General features: G+C 35.3%; 1 protein-coding gene across 1 annotated transcript in view; it reads right to left on the bottom strand.

The window, feature by feature from the left end:
• Positions 1-18,159, bottom strand: part of TENM2 (teneurin transmembrane protein 2) — a 3,844,234-nt gene that overhangs the window by 3,441,899 nt on the left and 384,176 nt on the right. Inside the window, exon 2 of the mRNA XM_067032280.1 lies at positions 4,496-4,534. The gene's annotated coding sequence lies outside the window, so the exon portion shown is untranslated. The remainder of the gene's footprint in view (positions 1-4,495; positions 4,535-18,159) is intronic.

Below are 18,159 nucleotides of genomic sequence, written 5' to 3'. Positions count from 1 at the left end.
TTATGATTTTACTGTCAGACTACCAAAAGAAGAGAAAGGATAACAAGGAGAGTTGTGAAAAATCTCCTGGTGAGAGACATCTCAGAGTGAAAAACTGTTCCACTTAATCAAGCCAATGGAGAAATTAAATACAAAAGAGATGACTTCTGAGCATAGCCATCTATTGTTTAAAGCAAAGATGGAAAAATAATTTGAGACTGACCTAAATAAGATTAAATACAACGTGAAACTTCGCAGGAAACACTGGGATAGTGACCACCATCCCTTCCCAAGTAATCTCGAAGTGATTAGAATTGGCCTGGATCAGAATATAAGTATTTTTACTATTTCACTTTAAAAATGACTATTATATGAACTAGAAATTCACTATAAACTTCTAACTTTTTGTATTCAAATTAAGACCAGCCCTCATCAGGTGTCAAAACTTCAGCAACCGTGGTCGCAAGAGAGATGTGTGATTACAATATTGAACTTTCCTTGCCTCCCCACTGCCTTCAGAAGTAGTAAACAGGGTCCCCCAGATACCCACAGGTTATCACCACTTCTACCTGCTATGAGACCACCACCTCTATACCCTTTGTTCTTGTTTATTTCAGATCACCATAAGAAGCTTTTACTTCACCTCTTATTTCCCACATTTTCACCCCCTTAGGCTCTGCACATCTCCTGTTTAGTACCCTTCTCCCAGCTTTCCACAGTTCCTAAACTTGCCCACTGTGTTCTGTGGAATTCACGGTAGGTACATCATCTTCAAAATCCCCAATATCCTCAAACTCAACTATGAATGTTCCCTTCATCTTGCTCAAAGAACCTCTGGATCTTCTCTGAGGATAGTGTTTTCCCAATGGATCACTGTGTTTTCTTCCTCTTTCCTTATACACTTGGGCTTAGAGTTGGGGTGAGTGTCCTCTTTATGCCTCATCTCCAGTTCCAAATTACTCTCTCTTCCTTCTCTCTGAAATGCTCTAGCTTTGAACCACATCATCAGATATTACCGCATACCACCCCTTCTCACAGTCAGCTCCTCTCCCTCGTGGCCTCCTCATTTATTAAAGATTTTAAAACTGAAATGCTTACATTTTCCTCTAACTCTCCTTGCTTCTTAATTCACAAGTCCATTTGGTACTTCAAGTTTTCTGTTTTTTCTGTTGTTGACTTCTGTGTCATTCTCTAGTATATGGCATGTCTTCTCTGCCATGAAAATTGTTCTTATTGTCCATTTAGTATGTGATATCAAGATGGTGGTGTGGCAGTTGACTAGTGTTGCCTGTCAGGACTCTGGCTCCAGAATGTCAGTACTCCAGACAATTAATTTCTATGACTGAGAAAGCTAAATCTACAGATCTTTCAAACAACGTCTCTTAGCGCTTTCCCATTTTAAGCTCTTTGCAGTTGCCACTCCCTGTACCTGGAATGTTCTACTCTGTGCTTCTGCAATGCTAGTTCCAGTTCAGCATTCATGTCTTTGCTCGTATGTTACCTGTTCAAGGAAGTCTCTCTAACTTCTCTAACCCACACAGCCATCAACACTCTCTCTAGCCACTCTATCCCATCACCCTATTTTACTTTCTTCACAGTAAAATATTTGAAAATTTCTCATTCACTTATTTCGTTTATTTCCATGCACACTTATTACCTCCCCTGACTAGAATGTAAGCTCTAGAATGTAATGCAAGGATCTTGTTCACTTTGATTTCCCACCACCTATACCAGAGGCTTCACAAAGAAAGTGATCAATAAATATTTTTTAAATGCATTAAGAAATCAGTATTTTTGTCTTTCTTGATTTCAATGGGTGAAAAAATAGTAATCAGTATAGCAATTTCTGCACTTTGTTTGAATTTCAAAATCTGGTAGAGAAACATTTACCCATTCTCTATTATAGTTAGTACTAGGGTATATTCCCATATTATCTTAATAGGCTATAAATAAGACAGGTATAATTTTAGTAATTCTTATAAGACAAGTATCTAGCAAACATAGTCTTATTTTTAGTCTCCTAATCTTACCCTTTAGGGATACAGGTTTTCTACGATAGAGCAGTATTTTACTGTTCGTAGTCATATATACATACACACAAACATACGTGTATGCATATATATGTATATCAACATATACATATATGCATACACACTAATCTTTGTGTTTGTGTGTGTATATATATATATTTATACACATTTAATTATCCTTTTGGATTACTTGGAACAGTCCCCTTCCCATATGGTTATTTGGCAAAATCTTGTTTGTTTTCTAACAGTTCGAGGTTAGATGAGTAGAAGCAAGCTGCCAAGCCAGCAAATATACCTCGAGAGGAATATTGGTTATTAATAAATGCTATAAAACATGTCCTGACACTTTGGTGTGTCATGCCCCAGCAAAGTAGAAGGGTATTCTTAGTTCTTAATGGAAATACTAAAGCTCTAATTTTTTACAAGTTGATATATGTATGGATATAAAGCTGGCACTCACTTCAGTACATATGGGTGGCAAACTAAACCAAAGGTTGATGCTTAGCATATAAACGTTCAAGGGAGAGAACATGATGTGTAAACCTCATGTTTTTTAGATAAGCAAGACAAGATTATTAATTTCAGAGTTGCACCAGCCTTAATAGTAATAATAACAGTAAAGATGCTAACATACACCAATAAAAAGCAGTTATTTAATTTCCTTTCAACTTATTCTAACTCTCTTTCTTGTCCTGATTTAGCTAATTCTTGTGCTATGAGGGCTCTATGTAAAGGATAATTTTTAAAATCATGGTTTGTTTCTTTAGACTTAATATAATTCAACTTATCCCAGAGAAAGAAAAACTTATATTCCCACAGAAACCTTCATGTACATGTTCACAGCATAACAACCAATGACTAAAACTAACCTAGGTGTCCTTTAGTGGGGAAATGGTTAAGCAAACTGTGGTACAACCATACCAAGCAATATCACTGAGCAATAAAGATGAATCAACTATTGATACACATAATCTGTATGCATCTCCAGGGAATTAAGCTGAGTGACAAAAAGCCAATACCATCAGGGTACATATTACATGATTCCACTTACACAGCTTTCTTGTAACAACAATATTTTAGAAATGGATATTTCTTGCAACTCGTCATCATAAATATTCAAGAAAATTTGGATATATTTCTTATAAATCTGAAAAAGAAATTAAGGAAACACTCCCATTTACCACTGCAACAAAAAGAATAAAATACCTAGGAATAAACCTACCTAAGGAAAAGACCTGTATGAAGAAATGGAGAAGAGATTAGTGGCTACTAGGAGTTATGGAACATAGGAAGGTGGGTATATCTATAAAAGGGCAACAGGAAGGATTCCTGTAGTAATGGAAATGTTCTATACATTAAACGTATCACTGTCAATAACCTGATTGTGATTTTGTAGTACAATTTTGCAAAATGTTACTTTGAGGAAAACTGGGTAAAGGACACATAGGTTTCTTTGTAATAGTTCTTACAACTGCATGCAAAACTATGATTATCTCAAAATAAAAGGTTTAATTAAAAATAATGTGACAATTGCTAAGATCAATATAATCTCTAATTAGAGTATGAAAACCTGGAAATTAACTCTTTTTAGAATATTTATATTTTTCTTTAACTTTGTCCTGTCAGACGGATGTTTCGGACTATGTATTTACAAGACAAGTACTGATGCAAAACCAATGATAAGCACTTAAGTAATTAGGACTAGGTAATATTTCATTTCCAAAATTTTATTTCTTTTGCTAAAGATGTGTCAGATATACATGATTAAGTTGGTACCAGTGCATCAGTTATCCTGCATCATATTCAGATTGCCCAAGATCAGTGGGGTCTCTTGAAATGGAAATTTTGTGGTTAAATATTGTTTCTGATTTTTGCATAAGTTTCCTGTTTATTTTTTTCATCTTAGCATTTTAACATTTTGAATTACAGGGTAACTGTTCTGAGAAAGGAAGCGTTTGGTATTTGAAATTTTCAAACAAGAGTTCAAGTACCTTCTTAATAATAACATAAACTAGATTAAATCATTTTCCTGCTATGAGGCCATTTCCTTAGCAATATAATGGAACTGAGACCTACCTCTTAGGTTTACCAAGAAGATAAGCAGAAATGTTTCATTGAAACAATCTAGCTCAGTGCTGATAGATGACAGGTGATCATTTTATTGATCATTAATGCATCCATTCAACAAATATTCTCCATAGTCCAGACATTTATCAATAAGCAAGCATTCTGGCTCCCCTAGAAGGTACCTTCTAGTGGGAAAGATGGGCAACAAAGGTATAAACAAATAAATAAAAGTCAGGTGGTGGTAAGTAGTACAAAAAAATAAAACAGTTTAATGGGAAAAAAGAGTACCTGGAGAAGAACCATCTACTTTTTCTCAGCCCTTTGTACACTGGACATTCCACTTGAAAACACAGATAAGGCCAAGCAATAAACATGCTATGATCATTTTTATAAAATTTTTGTTGTTTAAATGTCCTTACCATAAGAAGTTCTTCATAAGATCCCCAAAGATGATTTCCCTGGTGGGGAAAAAATAAATCATTAAAATTAGAAATGATGAGCATTACATCATATGATATTTAGGTTTCATTTTCAAATTTAGATTTCTTTTCTTTTAACTTGATCATACTTATTCAAATAAGACTACAGTCACCATTTGAACAGTCAAAACACGTTTACATTTATTGTAACACTACTGGTCTATTACCAAGTTAAAAAAGTACGCCAACCATCCAGGGTGAAAATCCTCAGATTTTCCACTTCTAATTCTACTACTAATCATTTAACCTGTATTGGCCTCAGTTTCCTTATAACATCACGGAATTTGCTTCAGTTGAACTATAGCCTTTAAAAGAAACTTTTGCTCATAAAAAATATTTACTTCTTCACCATTACTTTTTTCAATCCCTACCATGTTTTCTCTACTGCCATACTTTAATGTAAATTTGGAGTACTAACTTAGAATTGAGCAAAAGCAATAGATTTCCAAAATCAGGAGACTGCTGTGAATCACTTTCAATAAGAGAAGAAAAGCAAATGAATTACAGCTAGCATTAGGCTCTCGAATTAAAATTACAAGCACTCTGAGGAGTAATTATAGTATGAGGTCCAAGGATCCTGCTGTTTAGGTCCATTAACATTGCAGACCCTGCTGAATTATGAAAATGTTCCTAAGATCTAACATTTTTACAAAAAGATGCCTAAACCAAATCCCCAAAATACTCCCTTGATAAATAAAAAGGTTATATGAAAGTCAATATTTATATTGTAGTCTTAAGAAAACTTTAGGACATACAGATATATTTCACATGTTAAAAATGGTGAGATGTCTGGTATTAAAACGAACAGGCAGAGCAAATGAAAACTCTATTAAATAGATCTGATTTTAAATTCCAGCACCAACAAAAAATGACTCTGGTACTCCCAAAGTAATAAAGCCCAGAGTTATTTCTGTGCAGCTCAAGAATGCAGACCTGGGGCAGGTGAAAGCTACAGAAAGTTTGGTTTCATCTTAATATAAGGGGGTGGGAGAATGCTTCATGAGATAGAACGCTTCTAGTGACTAAACACATTCAAACAAGGGAGAGGTAGCTTCCAGTTAGCCATTGTAGACAAGGTTTCTGACTAGAGGGTCTCAATGCTTTTTCCCCACACTCAAGATTGTATAATTCTGTGCATCTGTAACCTTCGTAGTGACCCTGCAAGAAAACTTGAGACGCAAACCAAATCTGTTAATATACTCTGAATATCAAGTCCCTATTAAGTATTTCTTTAAAAACTGGCCATGTTCTTCATGAATGTATCATAATCACTTACTCATAGGCCCTCACATTCGGAGTTTCCTAAGTCTCAAACATGCTTTCCCTCTTTCTCTTTCCCAGTAAATCCTGGATATACTATAGGTCATCACTATGCATTACCTTCTACAGGAATTCTTTCCTGTCCCTCCCCCACCACGGAGACTCTGTTAGGTGCCCTTCCATGTGTTTCCACAGAACATGCATCAATCCCCTATGGCACTGCTCTTCATATTGTGTTGTACTTGTTTCCCTCACTAGACCATAGGCTCCCATAGGTGGTAGCTGTAATTACAATTACATGTATCCAAAAAATTAGCCCTGTGAAAGCACCAATTCAAGAATGTTGATATGACTTTAAGAAGATTATTTTTTGAGATAAATTTGAAATGTTTTGATAAAAAGCTGGTGATACAGAGCTTAAGCAAATTTATTTACTGAAGGACATCAGACAGCCATGAAAGTACTTTATATTCTGTGAATTTATTATTAAGAGGGTAAATGGATGCAGAATTTTTCAACATTATTTTACGTCAAACTAATTATTTTTTCATGGAGCATCTTATAAGTATAGGGTTCCTCCTCATTTATTGTAGAGAACACTGAATCATTTCATTCTACCTGGACAGTATATGGCAGAGTAGACATGTAAGAAAAACTAATTACTTTAGTTATTAAAGTGTAAACTAACCAGCTTTCAGGTTTCTTGATAAGTGTCACTCTACCTGTCCCAAATTATTTTTTAGATTAAAGGGACTTTGTGATCATCTTCTTTATTCTGATTGCAGGAATCCTATTTCTGGTACACTTAGTCATTTAACTCCTATCAGAATAACTCAGGCACTGGAGACGTCATATCTACATGAGGCTATATGTTCCATTATTAGATAGCAATTGTATAAAAATTCTTTTTCATTGAACTTATCGCTGAATGCTCCTAACTTTAGTGCACAGATTGGAGTGCTTCCTTTTCAAACCAAAACAAGTTTACACTTCCTTCTGCAGAACAACTTCACAGGCATTCCTTTTAGTTTTCTCCCCTCTGAGCTAAACATCTTAGCTCTCTTATTCCTACTGCAATGTGGTTCCAAGATTCCTTTAACAGCAATCTTGTTATAAAATTTTAGTTTATTGATTCTGGTATATTCTTCCAAAGCATACTTCAAGTCAAGGTAAGAAAGAATTTTAATATTTTAGAAAGATGCCATGGCTCAGTCCTGTGTTCTTTATTTCACTCACATTGTTCTTGCTTCCCAGAATGCTTTTTCTTCTTCCCTTCACCTTTTCCAATATTATTTACCCTTTGAGATAAAGCTCAACCCCACCGCATGCCCAACTAGTTTAGCTGTAATTTCTTCCCTCCTGTTCTGAGATATATCATTTAAGATTCACAGTCTATTATCACAATTCAGCTTCCTAATTTTCTGTATTATTCACTGACACTCCATGTGTATTTTCCTTTATTCACTAAGAAGTTATAAGAATTGTGAGGGCAAGTACTTTACTAATCTATTTCTCTAGAGCACTTTGAAAAGTGCTCATATACATGAAAACTATCGATTAACCAGTTGCCTGAAAATGCTGATACACATTTAAATGCAGATTTCTATGGCTACAGCCCTTATGAACTCCCTTCCTCCTTGATATTTAGAGGGCTAAGGTAAAAGGCACCGGGCTAGATAGAATCAGTTGTTATGCAGCTTGCTTCCTGACCTTCCAAGCTTTTCTCTTCACTTGGAGGGAGGGTGGTGTACTGAAAGCCTGAAAATGACACTTCAAGATTCTCTTGCCTGTTCCCTAATTGGCTCTGTAAATGGGAAGCATCGGTAGGAATTTAGAAGGCAGAGCGAGCCCAAAGTCATTCTGTTTTCAACATCTGAAGCAGCAGAAAGGCAACTACTAGAGAAGTGTAGACTCCAGAGTTTTCAGGTACCAACAATGAAGATGGAAGCAACCCCATTTCAGAAGCAGTGCTACAGCTTAGCTGTGCCCAGGCAGAAACAATTCCCTGATTTGAGGTAACACCCACTCTTCCCCTTTCCTGCCCATCTATCACTTTTGTAAATGTTTCTCTGCATTAAAAACCTCTCTTTGAGGGTATACACATGGCCAATAAACATATGAAAAGCCATCAGGGAAATAAAAATTATAACCGTAATGAAATACCACTTAATAATCCCCAGAGTAGCCACTCGGAAAATACAGAAATAAAAGGAAAAAATAGCAAGTGTTGCTGAGGATGTAGAGCAACAAAAATTCTCAAGCACATCTGGTGGAAATGTAAACTTGGTACAACCTTTTTTGGGAACCTATTTGGCCAGTTTCTACTCTGACTTAGGAATTCCACTTCTAGGTCTATGCTCATTATAAATGTGTACAAATGTTAGCCAAAAACAACATTTAATGGAATGTTCATCACATAGTATTTGTAATAGCTGAAACCTGGATATTACTCAAATCTTCATTAACAGTAGTAAGATAAGTTGAGGTATGTTCACATAAGGGTACACTATAGAGCAAGGATAATGACTCTACAATTACTGTTATGTGCAGCAATATGAATGAATAGTAAAATGTGGAGCTACAGAAGTCATACATCAAAGTGTACATAATGTATTATCCCTTTCATATAAAATAAAAACAAACAAGTATTCTCTGCTGTAAGAAGTTAGGATAATTGACTACCTTTGGAGGAAGCAGCAGAGGGTCTACTTGGGGTGCTAGGGATGATCTGTTTCTTTATCTGGGTGCTAGTGACAGGGGTTTTCAGTAGGTGAAAATTCATTGAGCTGTACAGGAAAGTGCACATACTGTACTTCAATACAAAGGTTTTTTTGTTTTGTTTTGTTTTTTTAAAGTTCTTGGTCTACTTCAGACCAGGATATACTAGTGACTTTGTCAGTGCATAGCTGGGATAATTTTAACCTGGAAAAACTGAGAGCAAATATTCTAAACATTTCTTTTGGCTGTTAAAACAAACAAGCAAGCACTAATAAAGTTTTCTCAGAACATATAACTATAAAATTTTTTATATTAATTATTTTTTTAAAAAAACAAAGTGGTTTCTGTTGTCTTGATTTAATGTACTGATATGTAGCTTTATTTACTTTCCAAGTTAATATATGGATTTATGTACTCAAAATGAGTTTAGTCATGATTTACATAGAATAACTAAAAATTCCAGAACATATATGTTAAAATTTTCTACCAAAATTCATGAAGTACTCCTACTCACTAAGAAATAATTCAGGTTTTAAAATATATATAACAAATACCAGTGGCATTTTCACATACATTTTAAACACCACACTGTCTCTTCTAGATATTTAAACGTTTTCATTCGTTATCATTATTTTCATGAAACCTCTTGAGTCTTGCACAAGAATAAAAATGTTCTGCTCCCAGACAAGGAAAAGGAGTTATTAAATAAAGTAGAACTTGAAGGGAGATAATTTGTTTTATTCGACTTTCATTATTAAATAAAATTCAGGGACTCAAGACTATTCAATGAATTTTTTTAAACATAAAGAGGCACATTGCCTAAGTACAATTACGATTGCTACTGTTTCTTTTTGGAACTCCTCATTCATAGGGATGAGAATATACAAACAACATACAGTAAAGCTCTGCAAGGTAATTATAGCAGGCAATGACCCAACTAGTCAATTTCTTAGCTATTACAGAAAGTGCTCCAGCAGAATGTGAACCATTATCATTTCAAGGGATCAAATCAAAAAAGAGATCCTATATAAAATGCAGGATGTGTTGGTCCCTGGATAGTAAAAAGAACCAAAAACATATAGATGAGGTTTTAGCAGGTTCAAGCTTTGTAGTGGATTTACACTTTATATGGCTAAAATTTAAAAATCCAATCTAATTCCTGAGTTTACCAAATAGTAAAAGAGTAATAAATCCCTTGTATAGTAAGTTCTTAAAGTTTTATCATTTACTATGTTATCATCTTTAATTTTTTCAATGAGTATGTTCATATGTATTTCGAGACTTGTAAAATTTGAAAGTATTTCTATTGCCTTTGCCCATGAAAGACACCTTGTCTTGGCATGAAATTTTGGTATACCATTTTCCTCTCAAATTCTAATGAAATTTAGTGTTATAAAGGAGAATTATGCTGAACTCCCTGGCACTTTTAGGTACCTCTATATTCTTTCTAGAAACATATGAGATTTCCCTCCTTTTCCTTACAATTAAAAAAAATCCAGATATGTCAGTATGGGTCTTTTCCTATTAATTTTACTTACAACGCACCATATATCTTTCTTGGATTTTGTTTTTAGTTTATACTAAATTTGCGAGTAAATCATTCCTATGAGTTATACAAAACAGAAAAGAAGCAACAGGTTCCTTTTAGTTTCATTTGAGAACACTCAATTAACTCTGCAGTCATCCTAGCAACACTCTGCCTTTCCCAACTTAACAATAAAAAACACATTAGTATCCCTTCCGTTCCTCTTATCATTTCTCAAATGCACTACTGTATTGGCAACCTAAACAATTATTTTGTTTGTTTCAAGTATCTCTTCAATTCATCATCTACATCAGGGTTTCTCAACCTTGGCACTATCAACATTTGAGACCAGATATTTCTTTGCGATGGGGGCTGTGCTCTCCACTATAAGATACCTAGAAGCACTCCTACTCTCTACCCACTCGATGATAGTACCCACCTCTCAACCAGCAGTGACAACCAAAACTGTCTCTAGACAGTCAGTTGTCCCCTGGGAGACGAAATCCCCCCTTTTGAGAATCACTGGTCTATAACTGCTAGAGTTGTCTTTCTAAAATAGTCATTAGATTATGTATTTACTCTGCTGTTTAAATAATTCCTTTGAACAACTATCCTTCTTCAACTTTTAGATAAGCATGTTATCCAGGACTTTTGCAATCAGGCTTGATACTTATTTCAAAAATGAAATAATTACATCACGCACTTTTGCTTCAACCACAAAAGAACCATCTGTCTCTGAAACAATACACTCCAATCTTTGATGCTCCTGTGTTTTTGCTCATGGTCATCCCTCTACAAGGACTGCCTTTTCTGCCATTTGTACTCAGAAAATTATGACTAACCTATTAAAACAACTTAAAATATCACCTCTGTGAAGTTTTTCTTTCACAGATACCTAGTGTTGAATATTGCACACATGTGGGAAATATTCTCATTATTTTTTGCCCAAATTTATTTTTACTATTTGGAGCCTCAACAAAACTGTTATTTTAGAGAATACTACATAATGAAACCAACATTGTTCTATCAACTGTTAACCAGAAAAACAGAATCCACTACCCTGTAAGGACAGAATAATTTCTACCTAACTTTATCAAATTATACTTGCTCAGAGAGTAGCTCGTCTGATGCATGTCTGCCCCCTCATAAAGCCTTCAGGCACAGTTTTTCAATTCGGCATTTCCACTCCCAGAAGAGCCTAGTTTCATCTGCACACTTGAAGATTTCACTGAGCTCTGTCTCTTCCAACTCATTTATAAGCCCATTCGACAATACCAATCCCTAGTGAACTCAGGGAAAAAAATTGATAAAAAGCAGCACTTTATCTGAAAATGTAACTGAGGTCACTAGTGTGCATATTTGCATGGAACAGCTACCACATGCTTTGGGTCAGCACTGCCCATTGGAACTTTCTGTGATGATGGAAAAGTTCTACACTTATGCTATTCAGTATGGTAGCCATACGTGGCTACTGAGCACTTGAAATGTGCCTCATTTGATTAATGAACCGAATTTTGAATTTTATTTCATTTTAATTTATTTAAATTTAAAGTTTAATTCGAATAGCCATATGCAGCTAAAGGGCACAGATTTGGGCCATGGGATGAAGACTCCAAGAGAAGGTGTGGGAAGAGGAGGGGACCAGGGATCTGGCCACTTTCCTGGTATGCCCAGTGAGCTGTAGAAAAATGCTACTTGTTTCTTCCTCAGGGTGATGTATTTGTGACAGTTGATAAGGTGAAAAATGCAGGAATCAAGAGCTGTAGAGACACACTGTCAGGTTGCTAGCAACAGCTAGAAGAAACTAGGACATGAAAACAAACCTCTTTGTTATTTTCTGTTGTCATCTTAAAAAAAAAAATCACCAAACTCTTCCTGGATTTTCATAAAAAAGAAAATTGGGATTTTTTTTCAATTACTTCAGACAAGAGTTCAAGGAGAAAAAGATAACTTTTACATTGCATCCTCCCACCTCTTATCTTGCATTATCAACTCCAGTTGGTGGTATGAAAAACAAGAAAAGTACATCTGAGCAACAGTATACATAGTTCAATTCAAAACCATCTCAACAGAACTCTTTTAGTTACTCACAAGAAGTTGAGAAAACAAGAAAAAAAAGTTTCTGATTAAACTCGATTTATAGATGCATTACACACATTTCTGCTAAATGATATGATTTATCGGGGGTATTCTGAAACACATTCTAAGGAGGAAAGATTAGTGTTTAACAAAGCTTTGCAGAAGAAAATGTTTTTGTAAACACTAAAGGGGAGAGAATAACAAAGTCCAATGAGATGAGTAGCAAGCACTTGACAAAGGTCAATAGGAAAAATGGCATGAGGGTCACAGAGTCAGAGAAGGAACTGGTGACCATTAAAAGCCCATGATTTAACATGACTAATGATAGCTTTTCCAAACTCTGATAAGGGAGGAGATATGGCTAAAATGGAACTTGAGGTTAAGACAGTTCCTGTAGTTTTATTAACATGACTAAGATAAAGGGAGAATTACAAAGAGAATGTCTCAATAGTGCAGAGTCTAAAGAAAGGGCAAAAATATGAAACAGAAAAGAGAAAATTGAAAAGGCAGAGTAGTTTATAAATCAATTATTTCCCACAGCATATTTACTCATTTTAAGAAAACAAACCTGTTAACTGCACCATGATGTATTCTAATTTCTCTCTCTTCTACAGTATAATTTCTCTAGCCATAATTTAAAATTTAATTATGTTCTTAATTAGCCATTTCTGCTCAAGAAGTGATATGCCCCTAGAGTGGCAGAATACATTTATTCATTCACCAAGTTCATATTGAGCTTCTTCCATGTATTACTAGTACTCCTTGGCTAGAGAGGTGACTTCCAGCGGGGTGATCATAAAGACTTCAGAGTGAAGGTGGGATGTAAATTGACCTTGATGGATAGATAAGAAATAAGGCAAAATAACTCTGTATTTCCCTTCACTGTTACCCTGGGAAACTGTCCAACAGACCCATCCAACAATTATTTTTTAATTTTCTAGGAGGATACAACTTCGTTCAACAAATATCAACTATTATTTAGGGACCAGACTCTAAAGTTGCATGTTAACTTGCAGATTTTTTCTCGTAGGACAATTACCAGCTTTGTATCTCACCTAGAAATCTTATTCTAACGTTTTTTCCCCACACTCCCTATACTTAATTGGTTCCTCAAATGCTCTTCAAATTAGCTTCACCATCTTGTTGGTTCTCTCATTAATAAGTTAAATAAAGCTTTGGCACATGCGCATTTTGTACTTATATTAAGGTCACGCATATAATTTTATAAAAATTACACTTTGACATTAGATAGGGGTTTAGAAAAAAAAAGAAAAGCAGTTAGGTAGAGGGAATTAAGTGATCAAATGAACAACTGGTACAGAAAAGAAAGATCAAGGAAAAGCCTTTTTTCCCCTCACTAAATTCACTCAGTATCTAATCTGGATACAAAGAATAGCTGGCTGCAAAGACACTGGATGATCTATAGTTAGATGAGGCTAATATTTCATCAATATAATGTTACAAGGAGGAAGCCAAACACAAAATAATAAATACAATTTATATATATTACAAAAAGAGTCAAAGAATTTATGCTGTTAAAGTAAGTGATTATTCTTGCAGAGTGAGGGGGCAGTAGCTGAAAGGGAACATAAGAGGACCTGCTGGGGTGCCGGTAATGCTCTCTTTCTGATTACCGGTATGTGTATAGTTTATGTAAATTCATCAAGCTTAAAATAAGTACATTTTTCTGAATGTCAATCCTACTACAATAAAAAACTACCATACGTATCATAAATGTTTGAAAATGTTCACAATAAAAAGGAATAGTTTTTCTTTTTAAGATTCTGGATATGGTACAAACTCCTCTGCATCATATTTAGATTTGTCTGTTTCTGTCACTACATATATGATGTCTACATGATTCCATAATTTCTTCCCAAAGAACTGTCACCATTAATCCACTATTGTATGTTGTCTTCCTGTAAATGTCACCTTCTTGGCATGAACCACACCCATGATGTATGACCTTGGAATTACATTTTCAATTTCTTTAAAATGTCACAGGTGAATCCAAACATATTTCACTAGAAATATAAATGCAGAATCTTTCTAGTTTTCTATGATTTTCTCCCAATTTTTTTTTTTTTTTTTTTTTTTTTTTTTTTGCGGTACGCGGGCCTCTCACTGTTGTGGTCTCTCCCGCTGCGGAGCACAGGCTCCGGACGCGCAGGCTCAGCGGCCATGGCTCACATCTCCCAATATTTTATAGCTGTCTTGTCACAACTGATTTGACAACAATATGTTTGGAGACAAGAAATTTATTTCCAAAGTATATAACTTTCTTTTCATAGGGAAAAAAAAGTTATTTTCAACTGATATATCTCAATTGGTTATCATGTAATTAATTTTTGTATTTATAATAGCCACAGATAAAAATAGGTCTGGGTACAAACCTCTCTTTGTAACCATACTGCTCAACTGGTTGATGAAATGGAAGTACAAAAAGCAGCTAGTCTACTATGTGTGTGTGAGGAGCTCATGATGAATACCAGGCATGTATTTCAGAGAGGAGTATAGAGAGCATGGGTGAATCTGGTAAACTAGTTAAGTGGAGGTAGGTTAAGTGAAGATGGGTCAAGGACATTTCTGCCATAGTGCAGTTTTTGTTGCAAGAGCGTAAGGAGCCGAATTTGAAGTGATGTTCATAGTTATATCAAGACCAGAACACGGAGGGCTCTAAATTATAGGCTATTGAGTTTCTGTATTATTTTTACTGCATTTTTACTACAGGGAAGATTTTTGAACAAATAAGTGACATACTTAAAATTCTGCTTCAAATAATCTCATCTGGAAGCATTGTGTAAATGGCAAAGAATAAGAAGTTATCAGCCCATCCCAGGCATGAGGCTGTCCAGAGCGGGAGATAAGGAAGACTGAAAAATATACTTCAATAGATGTGCCACTAGTGAAAATGACAGAACTTGGAGAGCAAACCCACATACAGTGATACATTATACAAATCAAGCAGGAAGAAAATATTTTCTCTAACTCCCTCAGGAATTCTTCCATGAATGAAAATATTAATAACTGATCAGTAATCAATTTCTTCAATGATACTAGCCAAATGTGGCAGTTAAATTATCTATTTATGTCAAACCAAAAACACGGATACATGTGCTTTATTTTTCTTTAATTTTTATTGAAGTATAGTTGCTTTACAATATTGTGTTAGTTTCTACTGTACAGCAAAGTGAATCAGCCATACGTATACATATATACCCCCTTTTTTGGATTTCCTTCCCATTTAGGTCACCATGCTCTTTAAACATTGTTTTTTTCCAACTTTATAAAACTGAGTTGCTCTGTAACTGTAAACGATATTGGTTGGTTTTCTTTTTCTGCCCTAAATATAGTATGCTACAACTCCTTTTTTAATAGGTTGCTTTACTCAAGTACTTAAGTACATTGGTACTGTTTTCTAATATCAAAGTAGGAGGATTACTATTACTCATGTGACAAAGAATGATGGGAAAATTTTTTTAAAATATACTGGTGTGCTTTTCCAATAGTTTCAAGTATGCTCCAAGAACAATTAGGCAACTAAAATTCCAGGTAAAATTAAAATGGCTGAATGTGTGGTATCACTACTCCATTAATTAAAATGGAAAACATAAGTTAAAGATACAAGTTTAAAAGAAATCTGTCAGTGTCAAACAAGTGTAGGCCCTGTTACATTTTAAAATCTTTAAAGGTTGTCTGGAGCAAAAAATATGTAGGCAAAATGCCTCACACGGGGCTGGGCTCCTGTAGGGGTACTTCCTGTAGGGCTGGGCTGAGTTTAAAGATGTTTGCCTTTCATTACCAATGTTTGCATTGCCAGTCCATTAAAGTTTTTAGAGTTACGTCTGTTCCTTGGACTTTTTTGTTTTTTTCAGCAAACTAAATGCGACATTTCCAAACAAATTAATCTTAGCTCACTAAGAAGAGATGGAGTCACAACTTACTTTAAAATTCGTTACTGCTAGAGGGGAGAACTGAAGGTGTAAGGTGGGAAACCACTGTTCTTAATCATTCCTATAATAGGGCATAAGAGCCTGCGAAAGTGAAAACAGAGTAATATTACTCTTCTGGCTTGCTTTATTATAACAAGATGAGGCTGGTCCCTAACAGTGTGACTCTTCTGAGCTGCCAGGGTTTCACCTAGACTGAATCATGTTCCTCCAGAGCCCTGTTTTGTAAGCAGAAGCCACTAATAAAAGTGACCTTAATGGCTGATTCGGGTGCTTACAAGGCACCTGCATCCTCAATGGGCCAGCCATGACCAGCAGCAAGCAGAGGCAGACTCTGCTGTGAGCATGCAGGTGTCATTAACGGATCATTGAGCCAACAGATTTCGACAGCTCCTTTGGAAAACTCCAGCTCCACGTTAGCACACTCTGCCCAGGGAGTTAGAGAGAGACGTTAACAGCCCACTTAAAGAAATTCAAGAGGAAAAAGGGATGTGTTGCAGCAAAGTCAAAATAATAAATTATCTAAGAGACTACATACCAATCTTAAATAAACAAGGACTATTGCAACAAAGGAAAATTATTTTAAAATACATTTTTGGTGTTATGATCTCCTTAAACATAAATATTTATCCTTAACAAATAAATGAATAAATAAGTAAAACTGTCAGTTTTCTCCTAGATGCTTAAACTATGCACTTTTCTCCCCTTTACTGATTTGTTTTTGTTTTAGTCTCCTTCTCTAAGTTACCAAACCACACAATGCTTTAACTCTTTTGGCCTAAGGCCATTTTGTGGATAGGTCTTGTTAATATTTTAATCATTTCAAAGGTATTTTTAAAAATTCATGTTTGAAGATTCTGGGCCAAGCCCTCTAAGTTAGGACTAACATGGAGAGGTTCATCTATTAAATAAATCAATGACTTATAGAACTCTTGGTTTACCTGAGTGGAAACCTGCCATGTTCTACTTTTGTGTCCTAACCATAATTTCCATGACTAATATCTGAACATGGGTGTGTGAAGGACAACTAAAACTAGAGAACTTGATTAAAACGTCAGGAAAAGTTTACTAACTTTTCCTAATCACAGAACCTATTCATTTCCTTGTTTAATAATTATTGGTTTAATAATAACAACCTTTAGTAGTAGCCTGCTGCTGAGTGACACTATACTAAGTCTTTTACCATATTATTTTTATATCTGAAATAACTATACATATACGGCATTTTCCCCATGTTATAAAGAAGAGAAATGAGAGAAGGATCTTACCTAGTCTCATACTCCTAAGGAAGTTCCAGAGCAATATCCCCAGCCTACTTTATGACATTGAAGTTTATGATTGTGAAGCAGGATTTACAGCACAGTTTAGTTGTGTTCTTCTCTCTGTATCACTGCTTTAAAACAGTGGTTCTCAAGTCTGAGCCAGCATCAGAATCACCTGGAGGACTTGTTAAAACACAGATTACTAGGACCCACCCCTAGTTTCTCACTCAGTAAATCTGGGGTAGTACCTAAGAATTTGCATTTTAACAAGCTCCCAGGTGATGCTAGTATTGCAGGACCACACATTGGGAATAATTGCTTTAAAGCCATGTGAAAGGTGAAGTGAATAGCAGTGAGTCTTCCTACCACCTGTTCAGATTAATCGAAATATGCCCTTTCTTGCAGCAATGTGTTTCATTATCTGTCTTACTTTAAGAGGATGCTGATATTCCTTAGGATTAAAAAAAGGGGGGGGGGTGGCTATGACTCTAGTTTTAGGCAATTCCTTTAAATGTTTTATGAAAAGTTTTTCAAAACTTTCTGATGGACAAAGCGGGGGCATGTAAGGGCTGAGAATGAGGAAGTATGCATTTTATTTCGCTAGACACTGGGTTTTGTTATTGCTGATTTTTGCTTTCCTTTTTTAAAATAAAGGAAATGATATATACCAATAAGTAGTATGTCAACTTAACTGTGTCAGAAGATAAAGCTTTTTTTTTTTCCACTTTTACAAACATGAAATCTAGTTTGGGTCTTATGAGCATGAGTTGCCCATTCTCCTTGACTGGAACCCTGCAATAAATGCTGTAC

This window comes from Kogia breviceps, chromosome 4, assembly GCF_026419965.1.
Source record: "Kogia breviceps isolate mKogBre1 chromosome 4, mKogBre1 haplotype 1, whole genome shotgun sequence".
NCBI classification, from domain to species: Eukaryota; Metazoa; Chordata; class Mammalia; order Artiodactyla; family Physeteridae; genus Kogia; species Kogia breviceps.
This window is presented reverse-complemented; position numbering and strand designations above follow the sequence as displayed.